Below are 19,350 nucleotides of genomic sequence, written 5' to 3' on the forward strand. Positions count from 1 at the left end.
CTTTTTAACGCCACACCTCCTGGCGTGCTCCCAGCTGGATCATCGGATGATCATCGGATTGACTTTTTTAACGGTCACGCCCCTGCGGGCTCCCGCTGGATCATCGGATGACTTTTTAACGTCACCCCCCGGCGTGCTCCCAGCCAGATCATCGGATGACTTTTTAACGTCACCCCCCTGCATGCTCCCAGCTGGATCATCGGATGACTTTTTAACGTCACCCCCCCGGCGTGCTCCCGGCCGGATCATCAGATGACTTTTTAAGGTCACCCCCCGGCGTTCTCCCGGCCGGATCATCGTGATGACTTTTTAAACGTCACCCCCCTGCATGCTCCCGGTCGGATCATCGGATGACCCTTTAACGTCACCCCCCGGCGTGCTCCCAGCCGGATCAGCGGATGACTTTTTAACGTCACGCCCCTGCGTGCTCCCAGCCGGATCATCGGATGACTTTTTAACGTCACGGCGCCCGGGGAGCAGTTGGGGGTTCAGTGCCGTGCTCAAAGGGCACCTCAGTCGTGGTACTGCCGGCCAGAGACTCGAACCCACAACTTTAGGGTTAGGAGTCAAACTCTCTAACCATTAGGCCACGACTTCCCCTGGACCGATTTAAATATATCAGTTTTCTAAAACTGTTAAAGTAAAAAAGCACTGAATGACCAAAATGATACTCACCAGTGACGCTAACACTGTACGTCTTTATGATGCTGAATCTACTGCTGCTGATCTGTAGTTTATAAAGTCCAGAGTCATTGGTTCTGGTGTTTGTGATGGTCAGAGATCCAGTCTGATGATCCAGCTTCAGTCTGTCTCTGAATCTCTCAGTACCTTCATACACTGAACATCTGTACAGATCTTACTCTGATCTCCACTGATTTGAGCGATGAGAATGTCATTAAAATACCACATTTTTAAATCATCTGGGTTTTTTACTACATCAGGACCTAAAGTGACAGATTCTCCCTCCTTCACTGACTTTCTCTTAATTTTTTCTCGTTCAGCAGCAGGAACATCTGAAACACAAACCAACAGCTGCGGGAGCATCTTTTAGGGGAAAACATCACATAAGATTCAAGAGTATATGTAAGTAATAAAACATGCCCTCTTGACTTCGTCTGGAAAGCATCATTTATTACCATTTTGTGCTATTAAAGAGATTTGAAACTAAATACTTTGCACTTTGGATTCCTGGTGGGAGGGGAAAACATACTGACTGTGAAATAAGAGATGGATTTAAAGAGATGATCAGTAGAAGGTAACTGAAAAATCTATAATAACAAATAAAAAACAAAATGTTGTAAATCATACTGAAACTAAATTCAAATTTAAATCTGCAAATTCCACTTTAACAGTAATGTGGTTTTTGATGAAATCGTCTATATACTGTATGTGAATTAAAAATAAAATCACATCTAAATGTCACTGCAAAAATGATAACTAAGAACATATTAATGACGTGACTTGCACATACAAGAGTAATTTTTAAACATGACTCACCATGACAGTAACACTGAAGCTCTTTTCACTGTCCCAGCTGCTGGTGCTTATCAGTAGTTTATAAACTCCAGAGTGCGTGTTTGTGATGTTCATGATGGTCAGAGATCCAGTCTGATGATCCAGCTTCAGTCTGTCTCTGAATCTATCAGTCCCTTCATTACACTAAACATCTGTACAGATATAACTCTGATCTCCATTGATTTGAGCGATAGGAGTGCCATTAAAATACCATCTAATTTTCTCTTGTTGCTTTGTCTTAACATCGGTGTGTAGAGTGACTGAATCTCCCTCCATCACTGACACTCCATCAATATCAACACCAGATGCACCTGCAGAAGAAATGAATCATTATTTTTAACCAATTCACCATTTCTTCCAAATGAATGCAGATTCTATTAAATAAAACTGCTCTGTTCCACCACAGTTGACAAACATTAATGTAACTCTTTGCCTTGATGAGAATCCTTTATAGCACACAAATGAACAGGTTCAAAAGTTTTACACACCCCTGATTCTTGATACTGCGTCAGTACCCTACAGTAAGTCACTGAAAATCTGTTATTTTTGTGACAGTTGTTCACAGGGATGGACTGGGAGTGAAAAAACAGCCCTGGATTTTCTCCCAAATAGGTCCACCAAAACTACAAACAGTCACTACTATCTCTAATATTACAGCAATTCTGTCGTATTTATGGCAAATAACATCACAAAACCCATGGTGACCCTTCTGACAAAAACAATAGAAACCATCACATAAATTACAAACCATCAATTTTTAACCATTAAAACCATTAAATAATGGTATCATGTAGAGTGTTTTTTGGGACATATAACATTAGGATGTAATGGTTTTAACAAAAGCCACCAACAGAAGGTGACCAATTAACAGTAGAGACCAACAGGGCCCCATTACAGTTTCCATTAAAACCAATACAATTTCATTATAACCAGTAAAACCATTAAAAATTATATGTGATGGTTTATATATATATATATATATATATATTTTTTTTTTTTTTTTTTTTTTTTCAGTAGGAGATGTGTATAATATGACAATAATAAGCATAAACCTAGAATCTAGAAATCTGAAACAACGGAATTATTCTGAGTATTCACATGTCTCTCTCTCTCTGTGTGTGTGTGTGTGTGTATGTGTCATGTAAATTAGACTTATCATCTAACATTTTCTAACACAATAGGCCTATCTCTGAAATGTAACCCATTGTATAATCGTTGTTGTCCCTTTATGAATGAATGGACTATTCATGTCAGACAATGTGCGAAGTAATAAATAGCAGTAAACGTTCGGACTAGGGGGGTCCTGGGATTTTAATATAGTGCTCATAGGCTACATGCTCTGTAGCAATGATGGGCAACTTTGATAGTGATGAGGGCCAGCATTTTCAAGTCCACACACCTTTTACAATCGTCTTACTCAATTTCCTTTTTATTGAAGGAAATTAAAACTATAATTAATGTAATTTGTTTTAAAAGATTTTATTAACTATAAAACTTGAGCAGTTAAGCTAACTGAGAAGGGAAACTTTGTTGTCAGTTGACAGCAATATCACCCCAACAAATAATTGCATTGTATGTAAATTTGCCACAAACAAATGTACAGAGGTCCTATTTTTTTATTATTGGCCTACAAAACATTCTCAAAACAACATAAGAGGACAGTTAAAAAGGGCTTATTAAAATTAAATGAATAAATAGTTATTCCAAATGGTACCATAAACTAACCGGGTCCAGGCTGACCAAAGTGCTTTACAGAAGAGCAAGAATATTACCAATTTCAATTTCAATTTCAATTTTATTTGTATAGCGCATTTACAACAGCCTCCAGGCTGACCAAAGTGCTTTACAGAAGAGCAGGAATATTACATATATGGAAAATAGACCAGACAAAAATTTAAAACCACCCATTTAAATATTTAACATATCACAGTAGTCAATACACTAAGGAAAATAAAAAAGTTTTTAGCAAGGACTTAAAAATAGACAAGGAAGGGGCCAGTCTGATCTCTAAAGGCAGGGTATTCCAGAGTGGTGGCCCTGCCACCGCAAATGCACGCTCCCCTCTACGCTGTAGCCTAACGCGAGGGACCACCAACAAAGCCTGGTCACAGGAACGTAGGCTTCTTGATGCAGTATAAGGATGAAGAAGTTCAGATAAATAGACAGGAGCTAAGTTCAGATAAAATAGACATTTATAAATGAAGAGGATAATTTTAAAGTCTATTCTCTGACAAATTGGCAACCAGTGAAGGGATCTAAATTGGAGTGATGTGTTCATGTTTACGACACTTTAAAAGAAGTCTGGCTTCAGCATTTTGGACAAGCTGAAGTCACACAATTTGAGATTTAGATATACCGCAATATAAAGAATTGCAGTAATCTAGACGCGACGTAACAAACGCATGAACAGCCATTTCTAGAGTTTTTGGAGTGAGAAAGTTTTTAATTTTAGACAGTAAACGAAGCTGATAGAAACTGGATCCAATAACAGAGGAGATATGTCCTATCAAATTTTAAGTGTTGGTCAATAATAATACCTAGGTTCTGCACCCGTGAGGATCTAAAAACGGATAAACTTTCAAGCTCAGGGCTTATACACTGAGAGTTCTCATTAGGACCGAAAACAATTACCTCTGTCTTGTCCTCGTTTAAGAAGAGGAAATTTTGGGCTAGCCATAATTTAACCTCCTCTAAAACATTGGAGAAGAGAAGTGATCGCAGTGGAGTTGTTTTTCTTAACTGGAAGATAGATTTGAGTGTCATCTGCGTAGAAATGAAAAAACGACACACCATGTTTTCTTAGAATAGAACCCAGAGGTAGCATGTAAAGAGAAAATAGAGAGGGAGCTAAAATAGAGCCTTGTGGAAGGCCACAGGTCAGATCTCAGTCAAAACTTTCTGTCAGATAGGTATGAACTGAAACCATTTCAGAGCGTTTGCTTTTAGACCTACCCAAGACTCTAATCTGATAATAGTAAGGAGTGGTCTATGGTATCAAAAGCAGCCGATAAATCTAAAGAATAAGAACCACAGAGTCCCCTGAATCATTAGAGAGGTAATTATCATTTAACACTCTCAAAAGGTCGGACTCAGTGCTGTGAGCAGACTTAAACCAGATTGAAAAACCTCATAAATACAATTACTAGTCAAAAAGTGTTGAAGTTGATTCAGCACAATTTTCTCTAAAACTTTTGAAATGAAAGGCAAAACAGAAATTGGACGAAAAATTTTTAGAACAGTGGGGTCCAGTGAAGGCTTCTTGAGTAGAGGAGTGACTGTAGCAACTTTAAAGTCGACAGGAACAGAGCCAGTTTGGAGACACTTATTAATAAGAGACAGCAGACCTGGCCCAATCAAATTAATAATTAATTTTAAAAATTTGGGGTGAATGATATCGCTAGAACAGAATGAGGGTTTAAGATTGTCAATCACCTCCTTCAATTCCTGGAGACTGATGGGTTCAAAAGCATCCAAAAATGCAGCGGAAGATGACATGATTGGAGAGATGGTTAAAGTTAAAAGTGGGGGCAGACACCAAGTCTTAAGTTAGTAATTTTGTCACTAAAATATCTCAAGAAGCTTTCACAGAGAGCATCAGAGGCAACAGGCAAGGTGTTAACAGAAGGATTGGTAACAGATTGAATAATTGAAAACAAAACCTTAGGTTAAAGTGATTAGTCTCAATTAGGTTTATAAAAGTATGCAGCTTTTGCAGACTTAGCTGCAGCCTGGTAAGAAGTAAGAGAGTCTCTGAACATTTGAAGAGAGATATGCAGGCTATCTTGTTTCCATTTACATTCTGCCTTTCTACAGTTTTGTCTTAGGAGTCGGGTATCAGAGTTTTGCCACAGTACAGATTTTTTTTGCTTGTGAGGCTTAAGGGGGGCAGTTGCATTTTGCTGCCTTAAGCCAGACAGAGTTCAAGAGGCTAAGATGTTGATCAGGCATCCAAGTCAGCTAACAGTTGATCCAAGTGCAACTGTGAGCAACATTCAGCAAAACTCAAGTTGAAATTTTGTGCTAAAACTGTGGAGAGTAGAAGCGAGAAAGACTTACAGTTGTATTTGAAAAATAAGAGAGCTCTGGAAGAGACAGTGTGAATAATATAGGCTTATGGTCGGAGATCATAAAATCTGAGACCACAATATCAGTCACATCAAGCCCATATGAGAGTGCAAGATCCAACGTATGTCCGTGAATAGGATGTGCGTCACTGATCCACTGGGATAGATTAAAAGCATCGAAATATTGAGAAACTCATGTGACAAGGGTTTAGACGGACAGCAGGCATGGATATTAAAGTTGCCCACCAATAGAAAGCGATCATAATTTTGTGGCAATATTGCTGATCAGTTCAGTGAAATGCTGTATAAAATCCTTAGTGCAGTGCGGAGGATGGTAAATCACCACTAGACAGTACAGGACCATTCCAGTCCAAGTGAAGAAACTGAGATTCAATGCTGGAAAAGACCGTTCCAGGGACCAATCGACAGCATGCAGAGAGAGAGTTCATTAAAATTGTTACTATGCCACCTCCGCGTCCACTCGGATGAGGAGGAGTTAAAAAATGCTTTAAAAACCTTTTAAGACCTGCTCTTCACATTTCAGACTTTAAACAATTTTTAAAAAAGAGGGAAGCGCAAAATGTATCAATTATTATATTAACTAATTAACAGTTAGCTATTATTAATAAATTATATTATTATATTTTTTTGTCAATCCACTGGTTCACATTTAAAAATATACTGCGGTCAAGCCAGCTGCGCTTTGAAAATACAAGGTCAAGCCCGCCACACTTTTTTTTTGTATTGCGCGTGTAATCATACACTTACGGTATGGGTGCTGTGAGCAGTCAAAATGCAAGTAAAGAAGTTGTCATACACATGTTAACCTTTATACATTTGCTTATTTTAACTTTAATTTTACATTTTTAGTTTTTAAATACTTTATTTTTGTACATAAACGTTTGTATTGCACATTAATTATTATAAATCGTTCATAGATGTTTATAAATGTTAATATTAATGATTTGCATTCATTGTTTTTTTATTTCATGTTTGTTTATATGTGCATATATATATATATATATATATATATATATATATATATATATATATATATATATATTATGTGTGTGTGTGTGTGTGTGTGTGTGTATAACAAAAAATGCATCCTAGCAATTGCACTGTCCCATTTTCCAACACACATAAAAAGTGTTCCTTTATAGGTCAGCTCATTCTTTCAATTCATATGTATTCAGAGTGACCAAGATTATCACTTAAAAAATGGTAAATATTTTTACTGTATAATTTTGGAGAAAATTAAAGGCAAATTCACAATTCACAAGTGTCTAAGTGATAAACACTTTTACATAATGTCTCATTTTCAAACCTTAATAAAAATACTCCAAGCATCTGAGTGCATAAGCATTTTTACACTATGTCCTATTTTCAAACACTCATAAAAATCTTTCCTTTATAGGTTTGCTCGTTCTTTCAATTGATTCCTGTTCACAGTTACCCTGACTATTATTACTGTATTAATTCAAATAATAATAAGTAATTTACCATCTTTGGGTATCAGCAGCTCCTTTGAATCTCATTCAGTTACTGTTACCTACCCTCTTAAAATACATTTTGTAGTTGTCTATCGACCCCCAGGACCACTAGGTAACTTTTTGGATGAAGTATGTGCTGCTCTCAACCTTTCCTGAGGATGGTACTCCCCTAGTTATGCTTGGAGATTTCAAACATCCACCTAGATAAACCTCTATCTGCTGACTTCCACACTCTGCTTACCTCTTTTGATCTCAACCGAGTGTCAACTACTGCTACTCACAAATCAGGCAACCAACTGGACCTTATCTACACACGACACTGCTCCACTGATCATGTACTGGTTACTCCACTGCACACCTCTGATCACTTCCTCCTCACTCTTAACCTCAACATGGTTCCTGATACATCACTTACCCCTCCACATGTCATCTTTCGACGTAAACCTACGCTCACTCTCACCCTCCCGGCTATCTGCAATGGTTTCATCTTCGCTTCCTTCCCCTGAACTGTTAGCATCTTTTGTTACTAACAGTGTTATTGATACTTTCTGCTCCACTCTTACATCTTGTTTAGACACTGTTTGCCCCTTTTCTTCCAGGCCAGCCCGTACCACCCCTTCAACCCCTTGGTTATCTGATGTTCTACGTGAACATCATTCTAAGCTTAGAGCTTGCTGAAAGAGTGTGGCGCAAATCCAAAAATACTACTGACCTTACTGTGTATCAGTCACTCCTCTCTTCCTTCTCTGCTAATGTCTCCAATGCATTAAAAAAATTAAAACATCAGTGGATAATTTCCCACACCACAATCCATCAAGCACATCTCACCAGCAAACATATACTCATTCACATCCTTCTCTTCACTCTCTGAGGCAGAAGTCTCCAAACACATCCTTTCTAATCATCATACTACTTGTCCGCTTGATCATATTACATCTCATCTCATTCAAGCCATTTCTCCGGCAGTTCTCCTGAGTACCTGCACTCACTCACATCATTAACACATCCCTCCACACTGGTGTTTTCCCCTCATCATTTAGACAGGCTTGTATAACTCCACTACTTAAGAAACCCACCCTCAACCCACCTCTTTTAGAGAACTACAAACCAGTTTCCCTTCTTCCGTTCATTGCAAAAACACTTTGAATGAGCTGTGTTCAACCAAGTCTGTGCCTTTCTCACACAGAACAACCTCCTTGACAGCAACCAATCTGGCTTCAGAAGTGGACATTCAACTGAGACTGCCATGCTCTCAGTTACTGTAGCCCTAAGACTGGCAAGAGCAGAATCCAAACCTTCAATACTTATCTTGCTTGATCTATCCGCTGATTTTGACATAGTTCACCAGATCCTCCTGTCAACCCTACTGACAAAGGGCATCTCAGGAACCGCACTCCAGTGGTTTGAGTCTTACCTATCAGATAGGTCCTTCAAAGTATCTTGGAGAGGTGAGGTGTCCAAGTCGCAACATCTCACTACTGGGGTGCCTCAGGGCTCAGTTCTTGAAGGACCATCACCTTCAACTCAACCTTGCCAAGACAGAACTGCTTGTGGTTCCAGCAAACCCATCGTTTCATCACAATTTCATCATCAAGTTAGGCACATCAACCATAACTTCTTCAAAAACAGCCAGAAACCTTGGAGTTATGATTGATGATCAGCTAACTTTCTAAGACCACGTTGCTAAAACAGTCCGGTCCTGCAGATTTGCTTTTTTTCGTTCTGTCCAGGCTGGACTATTGGAATGCTCTCTTGGCAGGTACAACTCCTTGTTCAAGCTTTTGTTCTGTCCAGGCTGGACTATTGGAATGCTCTCTTGGCAGGTCTTCCAGCCAGTTCTATCCAGCCTTTACAATTAATCCAGAACGCAGCAGCAAGATTAATTTTTAATGAGCCGAAAAGAATACACGTCACACCTCTATTTATCAATTTGCACTGGCTACCAACAGCTGCCCGCATAAAATTCAAGGAATTGATGTTTGCCTAAAAAACCAGCTCTGGCTCTGCACCCCTTTACCTAAATTCATTACTTCAGACTTATGTGCCCTCTAGAAGCTTGTGTTCTGCAAGTGAACATCGCTTGATTGTGCCATCCCAAAGAAGCACAAAGTCACTTTTACGGCCTTTTAAATTAAATGTTCCCTCCTTGTGGAATGACCTGCCCAACTCAATCCGAGCAGCTGAGTCCTTAGCCATCTTCAAGAATCGGCTTAAAACACATCTCTTCCATCTTTATTTGACCCTATAACTTTAGCACTCACTATTCTAATTATATTCTTAAAAAAAAAAAAAAAACTAACTACCCATCTAATCTTTTTGTATTCTATATTATTTTCATTTATTATACAATTATAAAAAAGACCTCTAACACTAGCTTTCTCTATTCTTTTTCTATTCTGTTTTTTTCTTTTTATTTATTATATTATTTAAAAGCCCTTGCTACGTGTACTACGTTAAGCTATCTGAGACTTGTTATAGCACTTATATATCATTGCTCTTTTGTTTTTTTTGATTGCTTCCATTGTCCTCATTTGTAAGTCGCTTTGGATAAAGCGTCTGCTAAATGACTAAATGTAAATGTAAATGTAAATAAGAGCACAAAAAGAAGTCAGGAAAGTTCTTTTTGATGACATTTAAAATAAGACCTGGCTAAACTAATTTAGCTCTTGCATCCTGTTACATGCCCTAATTTGAAACAAATACCTTATCTTTTGAGATTAAAAACACATGCTAAGTATTATATAACAAACATTATTTGCTATTATTATTATTAGTCTATAAAGGAACACTTTTTATGAGTGTTGGAAAATGATGACAGTGCAATTTCTAGGATGCATTTTGTTATTTGGGGTGATTTTGCTTTTAGTTTTTCTCAAAAACTATACAGTACAATGACTTGAAAATTAATACAGTGATAGCCAGGGTCACTCTGAATACATATGATTTAAAAGAATGAGCTAACCAATAAAGGAACCCTTTTTATGAGTGTTGGAAAATGGGACACAGTGCAATTGCGGAACCCTTTTTGTTTTGGGTGATTTTGCTTTTAGTTTTCTCTAAAACTATACAGTAAAATGCTTTGAAATTTAATACAGTGATAGTCAGGCTCACTTTGAACATATATCAATTGAAAGAATGAGCTAACCTATAAAGGAACCCTTTTTGGAGTTTTGGAAAATGATGACACAGTGCAATTGCTAGAATGCATTTTGTTATTTGGGGTGATTTTGCTTTTAGTTTTCGCCAAAACTATACAGTAAATGCCTTGAAAATGAATACAGTGATAGCCAGCGTCACTCTGAATACATATGATTTGAAATAATGAGCTAACCTATAAAGGAACCCTTTTTATGAGTGTTGGAACATGGGGACAGTGCAATTGCTAGGATGTATTTTGTTATTTGGGGGTGATTTTGCTTTTAGTTTTCTCAAAAACTACACAATACAATGCCTTGAAAATGAATAGAGTGATAGTCAGGGTCACTCTGAATACATATCTATTGAAAGAATGATCTAACCTATAAAGGAAGAGTGTTTGAATATACTTAAATAAACCAAAATAAACAAAGTACAACAATGTATTATGTGAATTTGCTTTTAGTTGTCTCCAAAACTAAACAGTAAAAAGCCTTGAAAATTAATAGAGTTGAATACAGTGATAGACAGGGTCACTCTGAATACATATGATTTGAAAGAATGAGCTAACCTATAAAGGAACACTTTTTATGTGTGTTGGAATATGGGACAGTGCAATTGGTAGGATGCATTTTGTTTTACACACACACATTATATCTCATATATATATATATATATATATATAATATATATATATATATATATATATATATATATATGCACATATTCACACACACACAACATGAAATAAAAAACAATGAATGAAAATCATTAATATTAACATTTATAAACATTAATAAACGATTTATAAAAATTCATTTACAATACAAACGTTTATGTACAAATATCCGCAGAGTTTAAGATAAAGCGCTTGGTGTTGCGTGATTGTTCATTTATCTAGCAGACTAGGACTGCATAATTAAGATGTTGCTCAAACTAATACATTCAATGTTTGGAACAACTCTTTTTTAACGAGCCATTTTGAGGCTCGTTATTAAAGGCTTACTATCTCTATACTGATACTGATAAAGATAGTTGCTCGTATTATTCATTTCTGTAAAATATGCTATGTCTAGCACACTGTAAGATATTTGTTGTCTTAATCATATGCGTTTGTCTTAGTTTATTCAGTCATTGTTTCATTTGCGCGTCTATCTACAACAATTCCGGAATGCTTTGTACTGGAATGGGGTAAGTATTACGACTTGAGTCTCTCCTGTTGCATAGACCATTTCTGCAAAGAGGTCCTCGCTGTATATTTCTGCACCAGTGTCCTCTGAATAAGAGCATGAACGTAAACGGACACATTTTCTTGCTATGCTCAAACACTAAAGTTTTCCCAATACACAATATATTGAATAACTAATAATTTCATCATACTTTTTGTCTAATCTGTTTTTCTTTTACTATTCTCAGGACATATTTAAGGCAATTAGCTCTAGCTTAGCTATGTGGCATTAGTTTGCGCTATTAAATAACTAGCTGGTGCTCTTTCTGTGTGGTAAGCATTAAAGTATTCTATCTTGGAACTTGCACTTGTCAAGGCCTTTCTATAGTCTGATGTTTTTAGAGAGATGACTTCCTCTCCAGATTTCCTCCTAAACTTCATCAATGTTTGGACCTGGAGGTTATAATTACTACTATTCTGTTAATTTAGTTTAGTTTAGTACTCCGTGAACTTTAATGTCGTGGACAGTGTATGCTCATCTCGTATCTGCTTTAAAGTTCTGCAGAAATCTTTGTGTAAGGGCTTTCTTTACAGGATGCCTTTACAGGATTCAATAGCTAATGAAGTTTAATTGGCTAGTAAGGCATCGTTGTTAAATGTAAAGTGTTCTTATCCTTCTGCAAGGGTAATGTATCAAGATTTATTTTTCTATCCTTTGTCCTAATTCCAAACACTACTAATATTTATTGGTTCGCTCGTCGGGTTCCTATGGTTAAATAGAGTCTTGTCTGCAGTCTATCAAGCTTTCGTGGGAGTTAAGCTGGAGAATAGACCTGTTTAACAGTTTCGTTTATCCAGAGAATAGTTCTGTTTTACAGTTCCGATATTTATACTTATGTGTTTTTACGCTTTCTGCATAAAACTTAATTACTTTATTTGATCATCTTACTAACCTTGGCATTTTATTACAATGCAATCATTTAGATTCCATGGCTGCAGATGCAGAGAACCGTGGCTCACACCTCTTCTTTACACAGCTCACTCTTTGGACTGGCACTATTATGAACGCAGGCTCTATCAAGCTAATGTATACGTATTTCAGTGTAGTGACGTATTTCCATCTGAAATGGAATATTGAATAGAGGGCATGTTAAAGTCCAGGTGAAGCGGAAGTTGCTGCCGACTTTATTTCAGTGTAGTGACGTATTTCCATCTGAAATGGAATATTGAATAGAGGGCATGGTCTTGTGTTTGCGCTCCCTGGTCTTTGTCTCTCACTCATAGCAAACTAACGCCTGGAGGGGTGTGTTTAAGTATATTCTGCCCAAGCTGTCAAACTGACATCATCAGAAAAAGAATGCATTCCAGAGCGTGAGTAAATGTTCAGATTTTGATTAAAGATTACGAAGACAAACAATATGATTAACTGTTTACATCAAGACTAGCAATGTGCGCTAGTAAAGTCAATTTGATATCATGCGGACTTTAAGCTATAATCAAGGCTTTTTTTTTTTTTGCATCTACTGGTGTTGGTTCATTCTGCAGGGGCGTTGCACAAGATCCCGGGCCCTATGCATAGGCAGTCCTGATGGGCCCCCATGCCCCCCCAATACTATTTTAGTTTTTTAATCCCTACATGAACAAACTGCGTACTATATGATAACCAAACAAGATTTAGTCAAAATATGATTTAGTCATATTTTATTTGCAGAATGAACAAGACAAAGGGAACAGATAGCTTATATGACATTGCAGTGTTCTCAGTAAATGCCACTGATGTTAGCCTAATATTAATGCCATACGTGCTAAAGTCATCATCTCACACTTATCATAGTCTGGTATATAGTCCAATTTTAATTGAGAGAACAATTATTTTAATTACGCTACATTACTTCAAGGCATAAATTAAATCTTAAAAATGCCGTTTTTAGTTTTGTACATGAACAAAAAGCTCCATTCATAATAAAAGACAAACAAACTTGTGTCACTAGTCAGTGCAATCAAACAAGTTATTCACTATCTGGAGAAAAAAGGCAAAATGAAACAAATGCTATTGCTTACATACTATAGCTTCCTCAAATGTATAGCTTATACTGAAGTTATTCCCCAGTAAATGCCCACTGGCGTGTCTTTTTGCTGGCAAAGTCATTGATGAGGTCCTGAAAGTCCAATTTTTTTTGCCAATTGGCTTTCAATGGAGAGAAGAGCAAGACTGTTGAGCCTATCCTGGCACATTGTTGACCTCAAGTAGTTTTTAACAAATTTCAATTTGCTGAAAGCCCGTTCACCACCAGCAACAGTGACTGGTGGGGTGCAGAAAATCCTCAGTGCAATACAGATTTGTCCAAAAATGCTCTGTAGCTGCAGCTTGTATATGTCATTAAGGAGCTGAAGAAGGGACTGATTATGAGGAAATGTGGCCTTTGTATTGCTTTCAGGTGCAGCATTTAATCCTCAAATTCAGCTGTGAGGTCTTTGTGGTATATTCTTGTCAGAGCCCGGCATGTTACTTTTATCTCTTCTTCTGACATATCTGCCAACTTCAGAATCGGTGCAAATGTTTCGCATATGGTGGCTGTGGTCTGGAACCTTGCACCTAAATCACTGATTATGCTGTTCATTGCAACAAAAAGACCTGGTTTCTGAATACAGTTGAAGCATTCTCTTTAGTTTCATCTTCTGAACTCTCATCTGGCATACATTTCCTTTTCCTTTTCCGCTTCTCTTCACCCTGAAATTGAGCAGGAATCTCCATGGCTAGGGCTACTAAGCAGGCCTCGGCAAGGAGGGAGTCCCATTCACAATGAAGATCCTGCATTTCCTCTTGTAGTGCCTTGATGTTTGCAGCCTCAATGGACAAAGAAATATCCCCTGCCTGAAGAATCTGGTTACGATTTTCCATGCACTTTAGTACCTTTACCCACACAGTGAGTAGAACAACTGCATCAAATGTGTTGAAATATTTTTTTAGACCTTTTACCTCAGACTTGCCATCATTTGTAAGGCTGCATGTATCTAATACACATTGTAGTGCTACCAGAATAGAGGGTAGGTGAGTTGCCACCACTCGTACCGCAGCAATCCGGGCACTCCATCGAGTGTCAGAGAGATGATGAAGAGAGCATCCAGTTTTTTCCTTCAAGATTGCCCATCGCTCTGGACTAGCGCTAAAGAAATTGTATAGGCGATTAACACTGCCAAGCAATGTTGAGGCCTCGGGGCATGACTGAGCTGCATGTACACCCACCAAATTGAGGGTATGGGAAGCACAGGGGGAGTACGTAGCAAGTGGGTTTTGTTTTAAAATCTCAGCTTGCACACCTTTCACTTTCCCTGACATGTTGGCTCCATTGGTCATAACCCTGTCCCCTACAGTCCTCTAATGGTATGCCCCTGTCCTGCAATACTGCCTGAATCATTTCAGAGATTTCCCTGCCTGTCTTTTTATAAAAGTTTTCAATAGACAGAATCTCTCGGTTATCTTCCATACATCACTTTCTACATCTTGATGTACATATCTCAACAATAGCACATTCTGTTCAGTGTGAGAGATGTCTGGTGTTGAGGTCACATATCACTGAGAAGTAAATTGCAGCTTCTCTTTCCGCCAGGATAGCGTTCAACACTCTTTTGCCACAGAGCTCAATGAATTCATTCTGCGTCTCAGGACTTAGATAGTGTGTTAACCTTGACCCATCTTTCTTCTTTTCCCTTACTTTTTCCAGGTGCTCGTGTAAAATGGGATCATAATGTGCCAACAACTCTAAAGTGCCAAGAAAATGCCCATTGTGGACATCATCTAAATTTGAATTTTTGCCTCTGAATGCAAGGTTTTGTGATGCCAAATGTAGGGTCACATGCAAAAGCCTCTGTAGAATAAGCCTATTCTTTTCTATTTCTGCCAATAGTTGTCTTTGAAGGTGACCATCAACTTCAGTTGCTGCCAGTAATGAGTGCTGAAGGCTTTTCCATTTCACATAGCACTGTTTATGAGGCATGTTTGTCTCATGTTCTGGCCAAATTTGTTGTACATTCTTTGCCATTTAATGTGTGCCAATTTAACTCCATCCTTGCTGTTCAGAGCACTTCTTGACGGCTTTGTCAGCTCATGAGAGAACAGAAGGCATGGGATGCAATATAGAGCCCTCTGCACTCTCACTATGAATAAGCCAGTCTCTTCTGATTTTTTTCACGGCTGTTTGCTGACTTTACAAATTCAAGATAAATGGGAAATGGTTTCCCTTCCATATCTTTAGGTGGCATTTTGTTTTGTTTTCTCTGTACCTTTACTTGCCAGCCTGCATACTATGGTGTCTCTCTGATCATTAGTTATTTATCTGGCCATAGTCATGGATCCTCTGACAAAAACTGGTCTGAATTGCTCTGCTTACTTTCCAGTCCCTCTCCATCTCTCATTTGCACACTGTGCTCAGAGCAACACTCATGCTCCCTGCTCTCTTCACTTCCACCATCATCCTCAATCACATCTTTCTCTATCTTTCTCTACATGAAGGATACATTTAATATTAACCGTCTTATCCTAATTATAACCTACTAAAATAAAACACACTATGATGTTAGTGTCACTTAACACCTTTCAGTCAGAATGGCTAAACATGGTTTGCTTTCATTTTGAACTATATTAGCTCACCTTGTCTCAAATCCAAGGAAGAGAATGAAGGGTCTGTTGCTACTCCACTCCCTCCCTGATGTGACAGTTTCTGAAACTGAGGGCCATGTGTTTCACAAGTTAAGATCTGCTTCTACTAAATCTGACAAAATATAATGTTGTTCATTTCTAAACATTTGTGTACATAATGTAAAAGTTAATTTCTGTAATTCAACTTAAAAGGTGAAACTAATATATTACATATACTCATTACATGCAAAGTGAGATATTGCAAGCCTTTATTTGTTGTAATTTTGATGATTATGGCTTACAGCTATGAAAACCTTTTCACAATATTCAAATTTTGAATTTGGGGTTTTCGTAAGCTGTGAGCCATAAATAATCATCAACATTAAAACAAATAAAGGCTTGAAATATCTCACTTTGCATGTAATGAGTCTATATAATATATTAGTTATACCATTGTATCAATATATTAATATATGAACTATATTATATATTAGAATTACTGAAATAAATGAACTTTTGCACAATATTCTAATTGTTCGAATTTCACTTGTAGCTACTGATGAGCTAACAAGCTACCTATGACACTGATTAGCCTACTATTGCTAATTTTAGATATTATAGCCTATTCATTCAAAATTAAACATGTTTCAAAATTACGCTATTATAATGTTGTGTTGTATGCAAACAGCATTGTTAGTGTACAGTTTATTTATGTAGCCTTTACCTGAGATTACATGTATAACCAAATTGCCATCTGAAAGTGTATGTTCTGCTCTTTCAATGGGTTGTCTCAGTTAATTTTTAGAGCACTAACGATCGCGGATTCGCGGGAATATTCAAGCAGTTTAGCACTATAAATTTTGTGTTCTAGGTTGGTGCTCACCTTTCTTTGAAAAGAAGTCAGTAACCAATTGTTTCCCCCTCATTTTGTTTTCTTTCCTTCTCCCGTCTTTCCTTTCTTTTTTGGTGGCCTGATTTGGCTTTCTTTGAGAAAGACATTTCTACAGCGCTCCACCAGCACCAGATGCTCAACTAACATAAACAAACTGCGTGCAGATGGACAAAACCCTTTGGCGCATTAGCAAGGGGGGTGGGATCATGAGACAGTCAGTCAATCAACCAAGTTATTCAGCCAATACACAAAATTTACGTTTCATCTGACATTCATTATGAAATTTAATTAGGAAATGAAAATATCCAGGTAAAATAAAATATATTTCAGACTTTTCAAGGGCCCTCTCTTCCTTTGGGGCCCTGGTAATCAGTACTGGTTTTACCCCCAGTCCGACGCCTCTGTCATTCTGTTCCTTATACCTATTGACTTCGGTCTTACTTGACTGTTGCGTCCTTCACATTACACGGACTATTGTGGCACTTTGCATAACTCTGCTATGGTGGTCATCAGTTTGTCCATTACTGTTTATGAAATTTGGCCTATTGTGGCCTTCACATATCACAGCCTATCGGGGTCTTCCCTTAACATTGAGTATCTCTTCTTTTTATGGTCATGCTGATCTGGCTCAATTTCTATTTTTTGGGGGAATCGGTTTCCCTCTGCGGGTTCTGGCATTTAGATGGAGTTCTATCAAGCGTGCGCAGGAGTCTAGCCTAAAGAATGTTAATGTATCTGTGTATATGCTCTAAAGTCACTGCTAGAACCCTAATTCTACTTCTATCATTTAACCTAAACTAATGGCCTCTTTTACTCAATGCTGTGGTTTAGAATTCCTGTAATCCGCCATCAAGCTGAGAAACTAAATTCAAATTTTGTATTTATATATTATCAAAATTCAAATTATATTCAAAATGCATAATTTCAGTTTGGGTGAAGAAAAGCTTTTGGCTTCTCTCCTGAGGTCACAAGAGGGTGCATCGAGCAAAAAATATTACTAATGCACGTTTATTCAAAGCATTAGAATACATGACTGTGAAGTGAATACTATTTAAAATAATGTTTATAAACCAATTACAATTAAGTTGCTTAAACAACTATAATCAAAACAGCATCATGTATGTATGCATAGTTTAATACAAAGGACGGAAAGCCAATTACATTTTTCATTTTAAAACAGAAGAGGCAGTGCAATGTGGAAAAACCTACCATAAAGCAACGATAAAAGAATATAAAAAGTTCAGCTTAGATGAACTTACATTAATTTTACATGGCTTTCTCTCTTGTGCGAGACGTGAGTCCAACGGTGTCCCTCTAGAAAATGCACGAAATATGCCAAAAGTGCAATGATTTTGCATTCGAATGTGGATTTTTATTTTTAAATTCGATGTATCACTCGAAATTCAATTTTTTTTTTTTTTTTTTTTGACAGCCCTAGCCACTACTGCTGTTGAACTTGGAGTTCAAACATAAACTATCAAGCTACTGGGAAGATGGTCATCCTCTGCATTCGAATCCTACATTAGACCTGAACCACAAACCATCTCAAAAGAATATCAGGCTGTCCTCAAAGTAATCTATATGCAATTACTGGTGGTGGTACAAAACTGCTGCTTAACTTGGCCTTTCTTTCTGTGGCCTTTCTTTCATGGCCTTACCCTCTGTTACCCATCTCGTGGTGTTCCCACCTTGGTCTGTTTACATGGCTTTTCTCTCTGTGCCTACTGAGGCATTTCATTCTACGGCCTCTAGGCTTTCTCAATATGGCCCATCTTGGGGCATCTCCATCTGTGGCCTAGCTAGGCTTTTCTCCGCGGCCATTAGCCGCGTTTCCACTTTTCTTGCCAAAAGGGGGTGTGTGCTTGTGCGTGCCAGGGCCAGTCACATTTCCACTGTCACTTTCCGGTGCTTTCTCAGAGCCAACGGCCCGGGTTTTTTTGGCCCGAAGAAAACCTTGGGCCAAAGCGGGCCAGCTTTTTCTAGATAAGAACAAAAGAACAGTTGCGTCAGTGCCGTGGATCATTTCAGAAAGCTAACAGCTATAACACCAGCATTAAAAACTTTTTTAACTCACTTTCAGTCAGCAGCGAGTGTTTAAAATAACTTGATCCGATGTGGATTATAATCACCATACAAGGTCAGAAATATTTATAAGCGATGCAAAAGACTATGCACGCTAGCCATTAACGTCACCATAGTAAACATGGTAAATACGACCACTTGAAGAAATCACACGTCAGCTTCTTATTTTCTCTATCACAATTGTGTATTTATTTAGTAACATATTTTATCTGTCATAAGTCTCGTCTCGAGTTTAGCTCTGGCTAGCCTATGTCATTAAAATATAATAATGGTTTTTGTTCGGGAGCTTTTTATAAAATATAGAAATTCTTTCTAAAATATGATGTATGTGACTACAAATAAACAGAAACCGACATGTCTGA

At 37.7% G+C, this 19,350-nt stretch overlaps 1 long non-coding RNA gene across 1 annotated transcript in view; it reads right to left on the reverse strand.

Annotated features, from left to right (window-relative positions):
- Positions 1–1,330: 1,330 nt before the first annotated feature.
- Positions 1,331–19,350, reverse strand: part of LOC122134986 — a 54,043-nt gene continuing 36,023 nt past the window's right edge. Inside the window, exon 2 of the long non-coding RNA XR_006153232.1 lies at positions 1,331–1,826. This is a non-coding gene — a long non-coding RNA (uncharacterized LOC122134986). The remainder of the gene's footprint in view (positions 1,827–19,350) is intronic.

Source organism: Cyprinus carpio, chromosome A22, assembly GCF_018340385.1.
Source record: "Cyprinus carpio isolate SPL01 chromosome A22, ASM1834038v1, whole genome shotgun sequence".
NCBI lineage: Eukaryota > Metazoa > Chordata > Actinopteri > Cypriniformes > Cyprinidae > Cyprinus > Cyprinus carpio.